Here is an 18,219-nt window from a genome sequence, read left to right on the forward strand (position 1 = left end):
AAGTGACTCTACTTTCCTGATGAAACCTACAAACTCTTTGACTATAAGCAATCACTTTATTTTAACACAGGGCAGTATACTGTTGAAGCATCGGTGTGTTCACTAAAAATTATCCAATGTATTATTATTGCTCCTGGAACCTCCAGATCTGTGTGTTTATTTGTTTGTTTAATGTTATTTGGATAGCTGAAGAGACTCACACTTAGGAGAACTTGTGCATTTGAGTAGTGAAAATAGGATTTACCAGCAGAAATGTTTCGGTACCAACATCTGGGTTATACATCTTTGAGCTGTATGTGTCCATATTATAAAAAAGAGAAGAGAGGTTTCTCATGGGTTTTGTGCATGGGGCATCAGGAAAGCAATCTCTTTTAATAATAATTTTTTTAAGTTAAATGAATCACTGGCACCATCCAGCCAAGATGCTGTCACAGATAAATGACAGGAATTACACCAAAGCTCTATCCCCAGAGAGGAGAATCCATCCTATGGATAAGACAATTAAAAATTGCCTGTGAGTTGTAGATCCTGCCTGAGAAGTCTGCCTCAGTGTCTAAGGAGCAGCTCTCCTCTCATCTGTGACATCCTTCCCTCTCTGCAAGCTCATATGGAACCTCGCCTGTCCCTTCTGCTTCCTGTGGAGGCTGCACTACTGTCTGCCTCCTCTTTTGTCCTCCCTCTCTCTGCCTGCCCAATTAACTGCAGGGCACTGGAGATTTCTCCAAAGGGGAGACTGAGAAATGCATGTGTTGCATTCCTCCAAGGCTCTGATATGCAGAAACCTTTCTTCCTTAGGAAGAAATGGCAGCAGGCAGCATAATAGCTGCCAGGGCAGCAAATTCAGACTCAGAGGGTGGCCCCTGCACCAGAAGCATTTGTCTCCTCCTTCTGGCTGCCCTGTGGCTGCCTGCCATTCCTGCCACGTCCAGGACCCAGCACCTCCCAGAGTCACCAAATAAGGTTCTGCTCACTTTCTCAAGCCAGTGTGGCTGCACTGTGCAGCTTGTAGGGTTTCAAGCTGGGGTGGCTGCCAGTCAGGCGGGAAAGCTCACAGCACACAGCCTCCCTCCAGCCTGTCCAGCCTCCACTGACCATGGAGACAAACCCATCTCTCTCCCAGTCGGGGTGTTTCTGTGACAGGCTACTCCCAATACGAGTTACCAGATTAAAAGGAGATCGTCATTTAAGTGGGAAAAGAATCCTTGGTGTTCTGATGAGGTGCACGTACGAAGCTAATGGACACTATGATTTATCTGGCAAAAATCCTAATCTGAAATTGGAGAGCAAAGCATCCAAATTGAGAGGTGCCAGCTCCCATCAAATTTTCAGTATAACAATATCCTTGAGGAACTCTGTGGGGCCTCTGGATAGCATGTTCTCTTTTTCTATTTATTTAAGAAGCGCACAGATTTTTTCTTTTTTTTTTTTTTTTTTTATAAATTTTATTGTTATATTCCCCATACAATTGCAGCCCCCCATTCTGACCCCAATCCCTCCCCTCCCGCCCCCGCCCCCCTAAAAGTGTCTCTGGTTCATAGTTTTTTGTTGATTTTGATTTTCACTTTCTTATAGTTATTCATTTTCCTGGTCCATTATTTAAGTTTTCTAGATTCCTGCTATGAGTGAGACCATCCGGTATTTTTCTTTTTCTTTTTGGCTTATTTCGCTGAGCATGATCCCTTCCAGCGCCATCCATGTTGCAGCAAATTGCATGTGTTTATCTTTTTTGAATGCTGAGTAATATTCCATGGTATATATGTACCACATCTTCTTGATCCAGTCATCTATTTTTGGGCATTTGGGTTGTTTCCAAAGCTTAGCTATTGTAAACAGTGCTGCTATAAACATAGGGGTGCAGGTGTTCTTTGGAATTGATGTTTCTGTGTCCTTTGGGTACATACCTAGGAGTGGAATTGCTGGGTCATATGGAAGCTCTATGTTTAGTAGGTCCAGAAATCTCCACACAGCTTTCCACAGTGGTTGGACCAGTTTGCACTCCCACCAACAGTGCAGAAGAGTTCCTTTTTCTCCACACCCTCGCCAACATTTGTTGTTGCTAGTTTTTTTAATATGTGCCATTCTCACTGGTGTAAGATGGTATCTCATGGTAGTTTTGATTTGCATTTCCCTGATGACAAGTGATGTTGAACATTTTTTCATATGCCTGTTGGCCATTTGCATTTCCTCTTCAGAGAAGTTTCTTTTAAGCTCTTCTGCCCATTTTTTGACTGGATTATTTTCTTTGTTGTTGTTGAGTCTCATCAGCTCTTTGCAGATTTTTGTGATCAGTCCTTTATCATTAGTGTTGGGTGCAAAAATGTTCTCCCAGTTGGTGGGGTTTCTCTTTGTTTTTGTTATTGTCTCTTTTGCTGTGCAAAAGCTCTTTAATTTGATATAGTCCCAGCTGTTTATCTTTGCCTTCACTATCACTGCTTTGGGTGATGTGTCTGTAAAGATGTCTTTGATGTGCAAATCACGTAGTGTTTTGCCTATATTTCCTTCTATATATTTTATGGTTTCAGGTCTTATGTCTAGTTCTTTAATCCATTTTGAGTTGATTTTTGTGTATGGTGTGAGGTGGTGGTCAAGCTTCATTCTTTTGCATGTAGCGACCCAGTTTTCCCAGCACCATTTATTGAACAAACTTTCTTTGCTCCAATGCATAGTCTTTGCTCCTTTGTCAAAGATTAGTTGACCATAAATCTGTGGGTTTATTTCTGGATTTTCTATTCGATTCCATTGGTCTGTATGTCTGTTCTTGTTCCAATACCATGCAGTTTTGATGATTATGGCTTTGTAGTATAGTTTGAAGTCTGGGAGTCTGATGCCTCCATTCCCTTCTTTTTTTTTCAGGAGAGCTTTGGCTATTCGGGGTTTTTTGTGATTCCATATGAATTTCATCAATAATTGTTCTATTTCTTTGAAGAATGACATTGAAATTTTGATTGGAATAGCATTGAATCTGTATATTGCTTTTGGAAGGATGGCCATTTTAATAATGTTTATTCTTCCAATCCATGAGCAGGGGATGTCTCTCCATTTCTTTGTGTCTTCTTCTATTTCTTTTAACAGTGTTTTATAGTTTTCTTTGTATAGGTCCTTTACCTCTTTTGTTAGATTTATTCCCAAATATTTGATTTTTTTTGTTTCAATAACAAAAGGGATGGTCTTTTTGATTTCTTCTTCTTCAGATTTATTGTTTGTGTATAGGAAGGCTACTGACTTTTGCGTGTTGATTTTGTATCCTGCCACTTTACTGAACTGATTGATGAGTTGAATTAGCTTTTCTGTGGAGTTTTTGGGGTTCTCTATGTATAATATCATATCGTCTGCAAATAGTGATAGTTTGACTTCTTCTTTTCCTATTTGGATTCCTTGGATGTCTTTCTCTTGTCTTATTGCCCTGGCTAGGACTTCCAGTATTATATTGAAAAGCAATGGTGAGAGTGGACATCCTTGTCTTGTTCCAGATCTTAATGGAATAGCTTTCAGCTTTTCACCATTGAGAATGATACTGGCTGTTGGCTTGTCATAGATGGCCTTTATGATGTTGAGGTATGTTCCTTGTATCCCAAGAACTTCAAGGGCTTTTATCATGAATGGGTGTTGCACTTTGTCGAAAGCTTTCTCAGCATCTATTGATATTATCATATGGTTTTTATATTTCTTTTTGTTGATGTGTTGGATAACGTTGATTGATTTTCGGATGTTAAACCATCCTTGTGCCCCTGGAATGAATCCAACTTGGTCGTGGTGAATTATCTTATGGATACATTGTTGGATTCTGATAGCTAAAATTTTATTGAGGATTTTTGCATCAGTGTTCATTAGGGAGATTGGCCTGTAGTTTTCCTTTTTTGTGTTGTCCTTGTTCGGTTTTGGTATTAGTGTAATGTTGGCTTCATAGAACGTGTTTGGTATTGTCCCTTCCTTCTCAATTTTTTGGAAGAGTTTGTGAAGGATAGGCACTAATTCGTCTCTGAATGTTTGGTAGAATTCATTTGTAAATCCATCAGGTCCTGGGCTTTTGTTTTTGGGGAGGTTTTTGATTACCATTTCAATTTCGCTAATTGTAATTGGTCTGTTTAGGTGTTCTATTTCTTCTTTATCTAGCTTTGGGTGATTGTAGAGTTGTAGGAATTTGTCCATCTCCTCTAGATTGTTAAACTTGTTTCCATATAACTGTTCATAGTAGTTACTGATTATTCTTTTGATTTCTGCTGTGTCCGTTGTGATTTCTCCTCTTTCATTGATGATCCTGTTTATTTGTGCTTTCTCCCTTTTTTCCTTTGTGAGCCTGGCTAGGGGTTTGTCTATTTTATTGATTTTTTCAAAGAACCAGCTCTTGGTTTCATTGATCTTTTGGATTGTTTTTTTAGTTTCAATTTCATTTATTTCTGCTTTGGTTTTTATTATTTCTTTTCTTCTACTGGTTTTGGGGTTTTCTTGTTGTTCTTTTTCTAGATCTTTGAGCTTCGAGATTAGGTTGTTTCTTTGCGTTCTTTCTTGTTTCTTGATGTGAGCTTCTATTGCTATATATTTTCCTCTTATTACTGCTTTTGCTGCATCCCATACATTTAGGATATTGGTGTCCTCCTTGTCGTTCAATTCAAAAAATTTTTTAATTTCTTCTTTGATCTCCTCATTAGTCCAATGGTCTTCCAGTAGTGTGGTTTTTAATCTCCATGAGGTAGGAAAGTTCCTTGCCTTCTTTTTATGGTTTATTTCTAGTTTGATGCCTTCATGGTCAGAAAAGATGGTTGATATGATTTCAATCTTGGTGTATCTGTTGATGTTTGTCTTGTGCCCCAGTATGTGATCGATCCTGGAGAATGATCCATGTGCGCTTGAGAAAAATGTGTACTCCGTTTTTTTGGGGTTTAGTGTTCTATAGATGTCTGTTAAGCCCAATTGCTCTAGGTCTTTATTTAGAGCTTTGGTTTCTTTACTTATTTTTTGTCTTGTTGATCTATCCATTGTTGATAGTGGTGTGTTGAAGTCTCCCACTACGTATGTGTTTTCTCTGATGTCTGTTTTCAGAGAGGACAACAGTTGTCTGATATATTTTGGTGCTCCTTCGTTTGGTGAGTATATGTTAATGAGTGTTATTTCTTCTTGAAGTATTGTCCCCTTGATCATAATGTAGTGACCATTGGGGTCTCTTTTTATCTTTTTGAGTTTGAAATCTGTTTTATCTGATATAAGTATAGCTGTTCCTGCTTTCTTTTTTGGCCCATTTGCTTGTAGGATTGTTTTCCATCCTTTGACTTTGAGCCTATTTTTATCTTTTGTAGCTAAATGTGTTTCCTGGAGGCAGCAAAAGTTTGGGTTTTGTTTCTTAATCCAGGCTGCAACTCTGTGTCTTTTTATTGAAGAGTTTAGTCCATTTACATTTAGAGTTAATATTGATATGTTAACATCTGTATTTGCCATTGTGTTTGTCTTTCCTTTGATTTTATTTATTTATTCTTTTAATAACTTTTTTTTTTTTGGCCTTCTTTCATTGTTATTCGTCGCTCTGAGGTTCTGGCTTTAGGACTCCTTGTAGTATTTTTTGGAGTGGGGGTTTAGTTGCAATGAAATTCCGGAGTTTCTGTTTGTCTGGGAAGGTCCATATTCTTTCTTCAAAGAGGAAGGAGAGCTTTGCGGGATAGAGTATTCTTGGTTGGCATCTGTTTTCTTGGAGTCTGTTGACTATGTCCCTCCACTCTCTCCTTGCCCGTAGTGTTTCTTCGGAGAAGTCTGATGTCAGCCTGATTGGTTTTCCTTTGAATGTTATCTGTTTCTTCCCTCTTGCCAGCTTCATTATTTTTTCCTTGTCCTGGATTCTTGGGAGCTTTACTATTATGTGTCTTGCTGTATTTTTCCTTTCGTCGTGGAAGTTTGGTGTTCTTCTTGCTTCTTGTATATCAATTTTCAGTTCCTTCTTCACATTTGGGAAGTTCTCTTCAATTATCTCTTTGAATATTTTCTCTGTTCCTACATCTCTCTCCTCTCCTTCTGGTATTCCTATAACTCTTATATTTCCTTTCCTCATGGAGTCAGATAGTTCCCGAAGTCTTTCTTCGTTCTTTTTCCTTCGTACTTCTCTTTCCTTCTCTGTTTTGGTTCTTTTTATTTCTGTGTCTTCAAGATTACTTATTCGTTCTTCCATTTCATCTATTCTGCTTTCATTGCTTTTCCCAGAATTCTTTAGTTCTTCCATTAATTCTTTGATCTCCTGCATTTCTTTTACTTCCCTCTTTAGGGACTCAATTTCTTTCTTCTGACCATTGTTTTCCCTCTCTAGGGACTCAATTGCATTCTTCTGATCGTTGATTATTTTTCCCTTATCATTGTTTTCCTTTATGACTTCTGTCAGTTTTTTAATCACGGCAATTTTAAATTCTCTTTCTGGAAGGCTCAGAAATTCTTCCAAGTTATTGTCGTTGCAATCTGGGGGCTGGCTTTCTTTTTGTGGTGTGCTTTTTCTCTGGAGAGTTGCTAGGTTGCGTGTGGTTCTTCTCCTCCCTACTGTCTGTTTTCTAATTTGCCGTATGCGTTGGGACACTGTGTTGTTGGGACTTGCCGGCATCTTGGGTGGGTTTCTCTGTTCCCCTCTGGTTCTTCCAGGAGTCATCTGTCAGTTTCAAGCAGCCTTTACTGGAGAAAGGTCCCTGTTCTAAAATGCCGATGTGGGGACACACTCCCCTGTGCGCCTGGTCTGCCCTGGCGGTGGGTTCCTGCTCCCCTCTGGGCTTGGACTGCAGGCCAGAGGGGGTCTGGCGTGGGCGAACTTCCCCCGCTCACCTCTGGCTCCTGGGGAAGCCTTCTGCAGGTAGTCTTTACTGAAGAAATGTCCCTGTTCTAAAATGGTGATGTGGGACACACTCCCTGCGCTTCTGGTCTCAGGCACACTATTCTGTGCGCCTGGTCTGCCCCGGCTGTGGGTGCTCGCTCTCCCTGTGGGCTCAGACTACTTGTTCAGAAGGGGCCCGGTGTGGGCTAACTCCCCAGCTGGCCACTAGCTCCTTCAGTAGCCTGTGCTGGGGTCAAGTCGCTAGGTGGCACCAGAGATCTCTCCTAGAGCCCTTGGGGAGCTGATTTTCCACCCCGTGGGACAGGGAGCAGAGCGGGGATGGTAGGGTACACCTCAACGGCTTTGGGGTGCTGTGTCTGCCTTGTGCCCCACCGTCGTGGGGAACCCACGCCCCTAATTTCGTGCCCCGGGTCTCAGTTCCAAAGCCCTCAGTTCCAGGACGCGGGCTGTAGCCCAGATCAGTGGCGCGGGAATGGCGCTTTTTGAATCCCGCTCCCCTGCCTGGGCGCCTTGTTCCTGCTCACTCAGGGAGGGCCTCCGCCCGGGTCTCAGTTCCAAAGCCCTCAGTTCCAGGACGCGGGCTGTAGCCCAGATCAGTGGCGCGGGAATGGCGCCTTTTGAATCCCGCTCCCCTGCCTGGGCACCTTGTTCCTGCTCACTCAGGGAGGGCCTCCGCCGTCTCCCCGCAAGCCTAGGTCGCAGGCGCAGGGCCCTGGGCAGCTGCAATCCGAGCGCTGCTTTCGCGCAAGCTTACCGGGCGGCCGGGGCTGTGTGCTGGTGCTGGTCTCCTCCTGGTGGGCGGGGCTCTCTTTAATGGCGCCTGGAGCTCACCTCCGCGGCGGATCCTGCAGGGTTCGCCTCAGCTCCCGTTCACGGGGTGTGGTGGCTGAAATAGTTCCTTTCCACTCACAGTCCCACTTGCTGCATCCGTTTTTCTTGTTGGGCGTTTTGGTTTGTTGTTTCCCTCGTCTCTGCCGGTGGGAGAGTGCCGCCTCTGTGGGCGGGGGAGGGGAGCAGGGTTCTGCGCTTCCCTCCCTTCTCGTCCTCTTTTATGGCCACTTTCTTCTTCGGGCAGTTTGCTGGAGTCCTCCGTTTATCTTCCGTGTCCCAGTTCTCACTGGGACCTGCCGCTTTTCCTCCCTATTAACTTTTTTTAATGGGAGATCTTACTCGCAGCGTCTCCTCGCAGCCATGTTGCTCCGCCCCCCACCTCTTGTTAATTAAAAAACAAATACTTGTTCTTTGTAGAAAACTTCAAAAAAAAAAAAACAACAACAACTATAAAACATACTCAAAATTAGCCATATCATCATTCTTAGTATTTGGACTTTCATTTCTATGTGTCTATTTTTTAATGAAATTGGCACTTGCTTGCATATGTAATATCTCTGCTGCTACTTGGTATGTCATGAACATTTTTAGATTATTAAGTAGTCTTCAAAACATGATTTAAGGGCTCTATAGTATTGCCTTATGCTGTAATTTATTTAAACTTTCCAATCCCCAATGGTTAGACAACTAGGTTGCTTCCAATGGGTATTTTATTTTAAGAGGAAAAGTGACAGATAGTGACAAGGACAGTAAAGTGATCAAACCATAACATGTTAAGGAGAGCTGCAAGTACTGAGGGCAGGGGAGGGGTGTATGAGATAGAGCAAGAGACACATTAAATAAGCTTTCAAATGTTCTACATGGGACGAGACATCCAACTTGTTCACTAATTTCTCCCAAGAAAATTTCCACCAAGGGTGACAACTTTAGGAGGAAGATTTTAGTCTAGTTTAAGGAAGAACTGACTAATGATTAAGGTTAATAAATAAAAGCAATAAACTCTTGCCAGTAGTAACGAGTTCTCCATATCTGAAAACGTTCAAGAGGAGGGTTAATGGCTATTTGATGAGACAGTGGGTGAAGAGGTGCTGAGTTTATGCTAATCGTAAACTGGATGACATCTAAGAACTGAACAGAAATTGTGACTTCTCTACAAAAGTGCACATTTTGACAACTTTCATCCAGAAGAATGTGTGAGTTTTCAATATTTATCAAGCACTCAGAACCTTACAAAGAAAGTACACATAATTACACATGGTTTGGGAAATATTTCTGTTTTTAATATAAGCAAGAACACTGAACATCCAAATATCTCATCCTTAATTCTTTGGCAGAGAACCTGAACCTGAACTGTGGTTAGGGTTTTTTTGTTTTGGATTTTTTTTGTTTGTTTCTTTTTCTACTAGGCAAATACATTCTCCTTATTTTTAATTAAAAATTTTATACTGTAATTAACAGAATGAGGATGGTAAGTGGAGTAGATCTACCCAGGAGAACAGTAAAATCAGTGGACAGTGATAAGCTGGAAAATTGTTTGAGCAAAGGATTAGCAGGCAGCTTTACACCTTGTTAGGTGACTTAACAGCTAGATATGATGAGCTACCTCAGTGCCCTTCTGGTAAAATGTACTTCAAGTCTGTATTTAGTTTTCTCCAGAAGCAAACCCTCAGACAAGGGTTTAGGTGCAAGCAGTTTATTAGGGAGGTGATCCCAAGAAGAAAGAGAAGAAGAGGGTGGAATGCGACAGAGAAGAGGAAAAAGTCAATGAACAGTGCAATTCTAACAAGTTGCCATGTTGCTGGAATTTAACCTCACTGGCGAATGTAGGAGGCAGTTATCCCACTCGAGATGGGAACTTCCAGGGGTGTTGGGGTACTTGTACAGCAACACCTGTCAGTTGTTGGCTGAGGGCTGGTCCCAGGGCTTTGTTAACATCCCGTACCTCTTACCTCCCTGAGTCTTGGAGAAAGCCCTCTGGATAGAAAGGCAGGCCCAGGCAGCTGGAACTCTCTGGGGACATGAGGGTGACAGGTCAAAGGCATATGGGGTCCCCACCGGCAACATCTGACAAGACGAGCATGACTTGGAAATACATTAAAAGTTCAAATGAGCAAAAATGTGCTGTGTTGAGGAAATTCCTCGCTACTCATTATTGTCAGTGAAAAGTGAAAACTCTATCAGAGGGACTTAGACAAATATGACAAAGGTATTTTCATCATCAAACGGAGTGAAATGTTTCTCAAAGTAGAATTCTTTTCAGAGCCTGCGTATTCCATAGATTAAAAGAGAAGAATCAGAATACGATGGTCACCCAGAGTTCTCTCTATTTAAAATGAGAATTCAAATCCTTTGAAACTGCAGATGAATATATAAATGTAAGTCATTAATGTTAATTTAATCCAACAAATCTACGTTGAATCTGTTGAGTGTTAAGGCAAAGGAAAATAATAGCCACTTTTATTATTACTCTGTTGTTCTATGATTGAATTTAATCAGAGGGATCTAAGTCCCACTGGTAAATGCTCACTAGTCCAAATAATTTAAATTCTCCTTTCTCCATCCCATTAGTAATAACCTGAAATGAGTTTTGACTAAGAGACAAAGCAAAATGGTAGACAAAGCAAAATCAGTCTCTCTCCTGTGCTCTCGGTGTAAAGGTCCAGATATAAGCTCTACCTCCATCTGCCTGCTGTATAGGGCCTGCTGCCCCAAAGGATCCTGGGGTAAGAATGCAGGCGGGATGTGTTTTTCCAGTGAGATCTGGGAAGGGAGAGAGGTTGTTTGTCAATTTACTTAAAAAGTACCCCCCTTCCTAATACGTATGTTGGTCACTTTAGAATCCTGCTAGAATAGTGCCTGATATACAGTAAGCACGTCGTGCTAGCTCTTATTCTCTTTTTTTATAAAGATTTATTTTTATTTATTTTTGCATATAAGAACTGGGGTGTAGGCCAGAGGTGCTGGGGGGTGAGAGATTCACCAGAGACAGAGTGGGGAACAGAACAGGCAGATCTACTGAAATACACTGCTGAGGGGAGCAGCGGGAGAGGCAGGAGAGGTCTGCTGTGCCATGTGGGTTAGCTCCCTGGCAAGGGATGGAACCCATGCTGCAGTGGCTGCTGATAGCTTGATAGCTCTGAGAATTTAACCTCTGGGCCATTGCTAAAAAACCAACGTTTTGATATGAGATTTTTGGATCTTCTATATTACCTTCACAGAAGATAGGTGAACCCTTTATTTAAATGTCTTCATAGAGCTTAAATGAGAATTCTTCGTATTTCTTCAGACAGTCCATCATGTTCTATATATTTTTCTTGCTTAAATTAAATTGCTTTTTTTTCTGTAAATAAATAGGTCATTAAAAAAAAAATACCCTCTGCCTCGCGATCCAGTAACGATCGAAGGCCTGTGTTCATGGTAGCAGCCCAAGCCCAGGGACCCATTAAGGTCTGTGGACTAAAAGGAGACTTCTCCCAGAACCTGTGACATATGACTCAAGTGGAAGCTCTCAGGTGCAGGTGGGTGGAGTGGCTTTGCTTCCAATGCTGCTCTGCTGAGCTCCAAAGGCAAAGATGGCTAGTGGTCCTATAAAATCTGAAGAGAGTCTTCTTGCTGTAGGTTGGAGCTTTCTCAGAGGCAGAACTGAGACAGTAGTAGGCAAGTCATTGATTTAGGAGGAATTCCCAGGACGCACCAGCCCAGTAAAAGGGAAGTGATACCAGAAGGGAGAGCAGCTGAGAACAGGTTTGTCCTGAAGCCAGTTACTGCTGAAGTCAACAGGGGCTAGATTGCACTCCTAGCTCTGGACGTAATGCAGACAAAGCTGCGTTGCGTTACTTACTACCAACCTGTCAATCACTGGTTGAGAGCTGCACCCCGCCTGAGCAAGCACAAGGTGGCAAGGTAGGGGGCTTAACTCCCCTCTCTCTAGCCTGTCCACCTGACAGACCGAACGGAGTCAGCAACAGTCATCAGACAGAGTTGCGGGCACTGACAGTAGGAAACCAGTCAGCATGCAAGGGTAGGTTTCTGACAGTAGGACAATAGTGGAAAATGAGTCAAACCTGGGTGTGACTCCTGCCTTCCTAACTCATAGTTGTGCAACCTGACACTAACCTGTTAAACCTCTTTGAATATTCATTTCCTCATTGGTGAAATGCATATATTGAAAATCAGCAAAGCAACATTGCTGAGATAATGTGTGTTTAGAGTCTAGCAGATAATAGATGCTTGATAAACACTCATTTCCTTCTCAAAAGAGATGCAATTGCAACTCTGCACAATGGCAGCTTGTCCTGAAGGAGAAGGAGCAGGAAAACAACACAGTTGCTCACTCCTCAGCGAGTCAGTTCTCCGAAGAGAAAAAAAGGGGACCTCAGTGTAAGATTGTTAGGCTAGGAAAGCAAATACTGAAAAGTAGGGGTTACCAAAGTAAATCTAAAAGGTTCACTTGAAAAATAAAGTTTGATTTGATTTGAAAAGTAAAGGATTTATTTGCAAAAGTGCTTTCAAGCAAACAGAAAACACAGAGAGAGAAAATCCATTGCTCATGGACTAGAATGTATTGAAGAAAGATACCCCAGAGAAAGAATTTCTGCTCTATATCCACCAATCCTGTCATAGATCCTTGAATGAGAAGGATATCCATGGATGTTCATGAGGGTAGACTAACCCCTAAGGTGGGTGAAGAGATAACGATTTTTCCAAGTGAGGGTTTTTCCCGGGTCAGGGAAATTACATCTCCTGAACTGTAAGTGATCATAGTGGGGCATGGGCTTCTGTCCCCAAGGCAGGGTGGGCCATTGCCTGCACTAGCGCCTACACCTTCCAGCTTGGAAGCCATGGGTCTCCCTCTGAGTGAGGAGATGCAAGATCCCATGCTAAGAATCTATGCAGATTCACATGCTGTCCCTTGAGTTTTTCCATGAATTTATGATGCAGCTATTATGGGAGATTACATTGGCTCTGACTTCTCCTCTTGCTCCAGACCTACAGTTGATGCTTTGGGGTTTTGCAGAACCTCCCTCTGACGGGGTGAATTATATCTCTCAAACTTTGACTTTGTGTTGGCCTTGTGAACTTGTTCAAACTAAAAGAATAACATGGCAGCTCAGAGGTCTTTGTGATCCCATATGCCCTCCTGTGCCTCTACCATCACAATGTCCAGGCTAGCTCACCAGGCCAAGGGGAAAGGTGGACACATGGAGAAGAACTAGCCTAGTGGCAAAGCCTGAAGCACAGCCACCCAAGTCAACCTGCATAAGTTCTGTAAGAAGCAGAGCTGCCTTACTGAGCCTCACCAATATTTGCTGAACCCCAGGGGTAAGCAAGTCTAGTCAAGAGCCTCAGAGCTGCCCCATTGAGCCCAGCATAGATCACCATACTCCCAGCTGAACTGCAGATTTATTTTTTTTAAAGATTTATTTATTTATGCATACAAAAACTGGGGTACAGACCGGAGGTGTGGGGGGATGAGACTATTCACTAGAGACAGAGTGGGGAACAGAACAAGCAGATTGATTGAAATACACTGCTGAGGGGAGCAGTGGGTGACACAGGAGAGGTCTGTGTTACCACATGGCACCCTGGCTGGCCAGGGGGATCAAACTTGTGCTACAGAGGCTGCAGATAGCTTCACAGTGTGGTGCTCAACACCTTGCACCACCAGGGAGGCCCAGAACTGCAGATTTATAAGTGATATAAATGCTTATTGTTATAAGCTACTGACATATGGTTTTTTGTGTGCTGCAACTGTTACATTTACCCTGGATAGATCCCTCTCCAGTCCTCCCACAGTAGTTGATGCCCATCCCAGTCTGAAGAGATTGTAGACTTCTGACCCTTCCCTAGACCCACTGAGTCAAAAATCACTGGGGATAGGCCCCAGCTCATGTATTTCTTCAGAAATGTTTCTAGAATCTGATGATTCATCTTGTCATTCATTTTAACACTTTACTCATTCATTCAATCATTCATTCATCCATTCATTCAACAGTGCTATTCCCTTATCAGGTAAGACTACATCATAATTAGACCACTGGTTCTTTGTAGGAAGGTATATACTCTTTAAATTCATTTCCCCTTTGATGTTTAGCACATTGGTGATCAGCATTTAATATCTATTAAATTGTATTGAATATTAATTCATCATTTATACTTTTGCAAATACAATCAGGTGCTAAGTCATAAGATGAGCCTCTATCAAGGACAGGGAACACTAGCATGCAGAACCTCCCAATCCTCAGCTCTTACCCACAGCATAGGTGGACACCACCAACCCATTCCCCAAAGTGCATGTTGCTGGTGAGGGGTAGGGGCCCAGGAAACAAACTGAAGTCTCCATGATTGAAGGCCTGGAGAGAATATTATTCTCAGTGTGGCTTATCCACATGCAGATAAGCACTTTTTCTTTTCTATAATGCCTAGAACTCCTCAGGTCGGGGGAAATACAGAGGTGTTCCCGGATGGGAGAGGACAAATTATGTTCTTTGGGTTCAGTGGAAAATTTGGAACATTATTTATGCTCCAGGGTTGTTATTTCACCAACAGAAGTTCTTGTAAAAGATAAAAGCCCACCCTAAGGACCTGCACTTTTCAGTTCTTTTGATGGGTTCCTGACAGGCGACAGTCTCTGAAGAGGCACACTCTTTGCAGTGCTCTGAAGGACTGCCAGCACTGAACCTGAAGGAAGTGCCTTTGAGCCCCGCACACCAGGGCCCCAGGTGGCAGGTGGCAGCCATGATGAAAGGCCTCCTGTGGAGACCGGCCCACCCCTCAGCCCCAGTGACTCAGATGCTATGAAGTATTGATCGGAACACTGCTCCAGGCTTTTAGACCAATAAATATTTAAATGAGCACATTAATAATGCATATGAAGTTGAGGCTTAAACAACCTTTGTGTCTCATTGAAAAGCTGGCTTTTTTGAGGTACTTGTTCACGATCCTGGTGAGCCCCTTCTCACCAGACCAGACTGAAATTGGGAATAAGAACTTTTTTAATCATTTGGACAGGTCATCGGTCAAATGACTATCATCTGACTCAACCCGTGTACTAGAAGAATCTATTTTTATAAGACATGCTTTGATATAAAAATGAGAAAAATTAAATCTTGCTTAGCCAAAATGAAACTCTGGACCTAGACTTTCAACTACAGGAAAAAGCAAAGAAAAAAAATATCTGGTCAATTGATTTTTCCACATTGCTTAGTTGACTAATTTTTGTTCCATTGTACTTAGTCAACATTTAAAAGACTTATATTGAGTTCCCATTGTGTATAAGGTGTTGTACTAAGGAACTGGATTAGAACATGTGAAGAAAATCCAACCCCTGCCCTCAGGGAGCTCAGAGTTCAATGCATAAAATTATATAATTACATGGGCCTCCCTGGTGATGCAAGAGGTTAAGACGCAACCTATGAAATTATCCACAGCCACTGCAGCATGAGTTAAATCCCCAGCCAGGGAGATACCCTCATGGTGCAGCAGACCTCTCCTGTCTCCCCCGCTGCTCCCCTCAGCAGTGTATTTCAGTAGATCTGCCTGTTCTGTTCCCCACTCTGCCTCTGGTGAATCCTCTCACTCCCCCCCCCCACACACATCTCTGGCCTGTACCCCGGTTCTTGTATGCATAAAAATAAAATAAATCTTTTCTTTTAAAAAGTATATAATTGCATCAGAATGTGCTCAAAAGCATTCTAGAAATGAAAACAGTAACCGCTATGGGAACAGAGCTGCAAGAACAAGCAGTCAACCCTAAAAGTAGCTCACAAAAGCCATTTTCTTCCCCCCAAAATCCCTAGAGGCCTTTGACACAGTCCCATTTCTTCCACTAATTTTTTTAATTGAGGTACTGTTGGTTTAAATTATTGTTTTTATTTGGGGAATGTAGGATCCACTCCCCGCCCCCTTCAGGTGTTTCAATAACTTCAAGTCCAAGATTGGGTCTTAATTTCTTTGATCATGAGAGCATCAAGCAAAGGCTTCATTCCATAATGAGATCAATAGAGATTTTCTAAAAATGAATGATAGGTAGGTTGTAGGTGGATGAATGGATGGATGCCAATGAGATTATTATCACAAAGATAAATACAGCACCCTTATTGTTCCATTGCCATATGGGGTGCTTTCATAAAATAATTCCTGATAACTTCATAGTAGTTTTTCTTTCTTTTTTTTTTAAGATTTATTTATTTATACAAGAACTGGGGTAGAGGCCAGATGTACGGGAGGGTGAAAGGATTCACCAGAGACAGAGGGGAGGGGAACAGAACAGGCAGATTGACTGAAATACACTGCTGAGGGGAGCAGCAGGCAAGACAGGAGAGGTCTGCTGCGCTATGTGGGTAGCTCGGGGGCCCGCCGGGATCGAACCCCCACTGCAGAGGCTGCGGACAGTTTCACAGGGCTGAGCTCAACCACCTGCGCCACCAAGGAGGCCCCAATAATAGTTTTAGTTTTGAAAAAATGAAGGATTAGGGAAATTTGGTGTGGGTCTAGATTCCTGAGTTCATATCCCATCCCAACTACTTCTCAACTATGAGACTCTAATCAATTTAATTTCTCTGTACCTGAATTTCCTCATCTGCAAAATGGGTTAACAATAATATTGACCTTACTGATGGTTGTGATCATTCAGTTACATAGTATATACCAGACCCTTACTCCTGGCAAGTAGGAACCTCTGCTGTTGTCTGCTGTTGTCCAGCAACTTGCCTGAGGTCACCTCCCTAGAGCTTAGCTGAGGAAGTCCTGACCACAAATCTGAGATTGTCAGACCTCAAAGTCCATGCTGTTAACCTTTCTCTTGCCTTCCTGCCGCAAGACACATAATAAATTCACAGAGAGCACTTTGAAAATGAAATTAAAAGGTGCAATTAATGTGTTATTCTAATTTTTCATGTTTTCCCTCCTCTTTCCCATTATTACAAAGTATGCCCAAAGTTAAAGAGGAATCACTCTCCTCTGTTTGGGCTTTTAATTCATTTTGAAGTCCCAGATTTTATGGGATGCAAAGTATTCTCTGTTTGGGAGCTATATTTTTGTTCAGAAGGTCACCTTATATTCTGTTAAGACACAGGTACACAGACCTATGGAAAGCTTCATGGTTGTGTTTCCTTTTGTTACAAAGTAAAAAAGTATGTATATATATGTTTATACATCAAGCAGAGATAGATGGGGAATTTTGGTGTAAGAGATAGATTGGTTTTTTTTTTTTTTTTTAAAAAGAGAGATTTATTTATGCACACAAGAACTGGGGTATAGGCCAGAGGCATGAGGACTCACCAGAGAGAGTGGGGAGCAGAACAGGCAGATATATTGAAATACACTGCTGAGGGGAGCAGTGGGAGAGATAGGAGAGGTCTGCTGTGCCATGTGGGTATCTCCCTGGCCAGCCAGGCATCCAGCTGTGCTGCAGAGTATGCAATAGCTTCATAGTGCTGTGCTTAACCCCTTGCACCACCAGAGAGGCCCTGGTTATTATTGTTACTAATTACCTTAGATAGTATTCCCTGAAAGTAATTGAGATGGTTACTTCTGAGAAAGTGATTTTGTTCCCAGGAGAAGAGGAGGGAGGGATGGACAGAGGAAGGGGTTTAGATTCAGTCTGATGCTCTGGGGAACTCTGTACCATGAACCACGTCACAGAGTAGATCCTCCCCGCAGAAGAAAACCTTTTTATCCCCCATATCTGTAGGTCACTGACTTCGAGGGGTCCCTGGAACCTGTGAAACGTCCTTGGTGGCATCCATTTGTCCAAGGACAAATATCCAGAATAGGTGACAGCAGTGACCTACAAGCAGCTAAGGCTGGTAGAAGAGGGGCGGGAGCTGGGTGTGCTGGCCCCGTTAAGGAAGACTGGACATCATTGTGGGTCTCCTGAGTAAGGTCAGAGTCCCTTGCCTTTTACTCTCCACATCCTCACAGCTAGCATACAACCTGCAACAAAGCAGAGGGCCAGTGATGAATGATGAATAAATGAATGAATGGATGAACAAATGAATGAATTCAAGAGAGATATTTGATCTCAAATATTGGGGAAAAGGACTTCATCCAAACCAGCAATAGAGCATAAAACATAATGACAAAATAACTATGTACTCAGCAGAATAATGGCCTCCCCAAAATGTCCATGCCCTAATCCCCACAAACAGATTATGTTACATGGCACAGAGAATTTGCACAGATGGATTCAAGAGTAATTTAAAATTGGGAGATTCTCCAGTGGGCCAACTGTAATCATGTGACCTTAAAACAGAGAAAGAAAAGCAAAGAATGATATGCTAAGGGTGGGGGGTGCAGAAGATATCTGAAGCATGAGGGGGACTCAACCGCTCAATCCTTCATGTGAAGATGGAGTAAGGGGACCCTAGCCAAGGCTTGCAGGTGACATGGAAGCTGAGAATGGCCCTCAGCGCCCAGCCAGCAAGAAAACAGGGACCTCCGTCCCACAGGAACTGAATTCTGCTAACAACCTGAATTAGCAAGGAATCAGATGCTTCCCTTAAATCTCTCAAAAGAAGCACCCCCCTGATAACACTTTGATTTTAGCCCAGTAATATGGGTGTTAGACTTCAGACCACTAAACTCTA

General features: G+C 42.5%; 1 protein-coding gene across 2 annotated transcripts in view; it reads left to right on the forward strand.

Annotated features, from left to right (window-relative positions):
* Positions 1-18,219, forward strand: part of PCSK2 (proprotein convertase subtilisin/kexin type 2) — a gene marked incomplete at its 3' end in the record, with an annotated part of 260,772 nt that overhangs the window by 156,422 nt on the left and 86,131 nt on the right. The window lies entirely within an intron of this gene.

The sequence above is a fragment of the Talpa europaea genome (genome assembly GCF_964194135.1).
Source record: "Talpa europaea genome assembly, chromosome: 11".
NCBI lineage: Eukaryota > Metazoa > Chordata > Mammalia > Eulipotyphla > Talpidae > Talpa > Talpa europaea.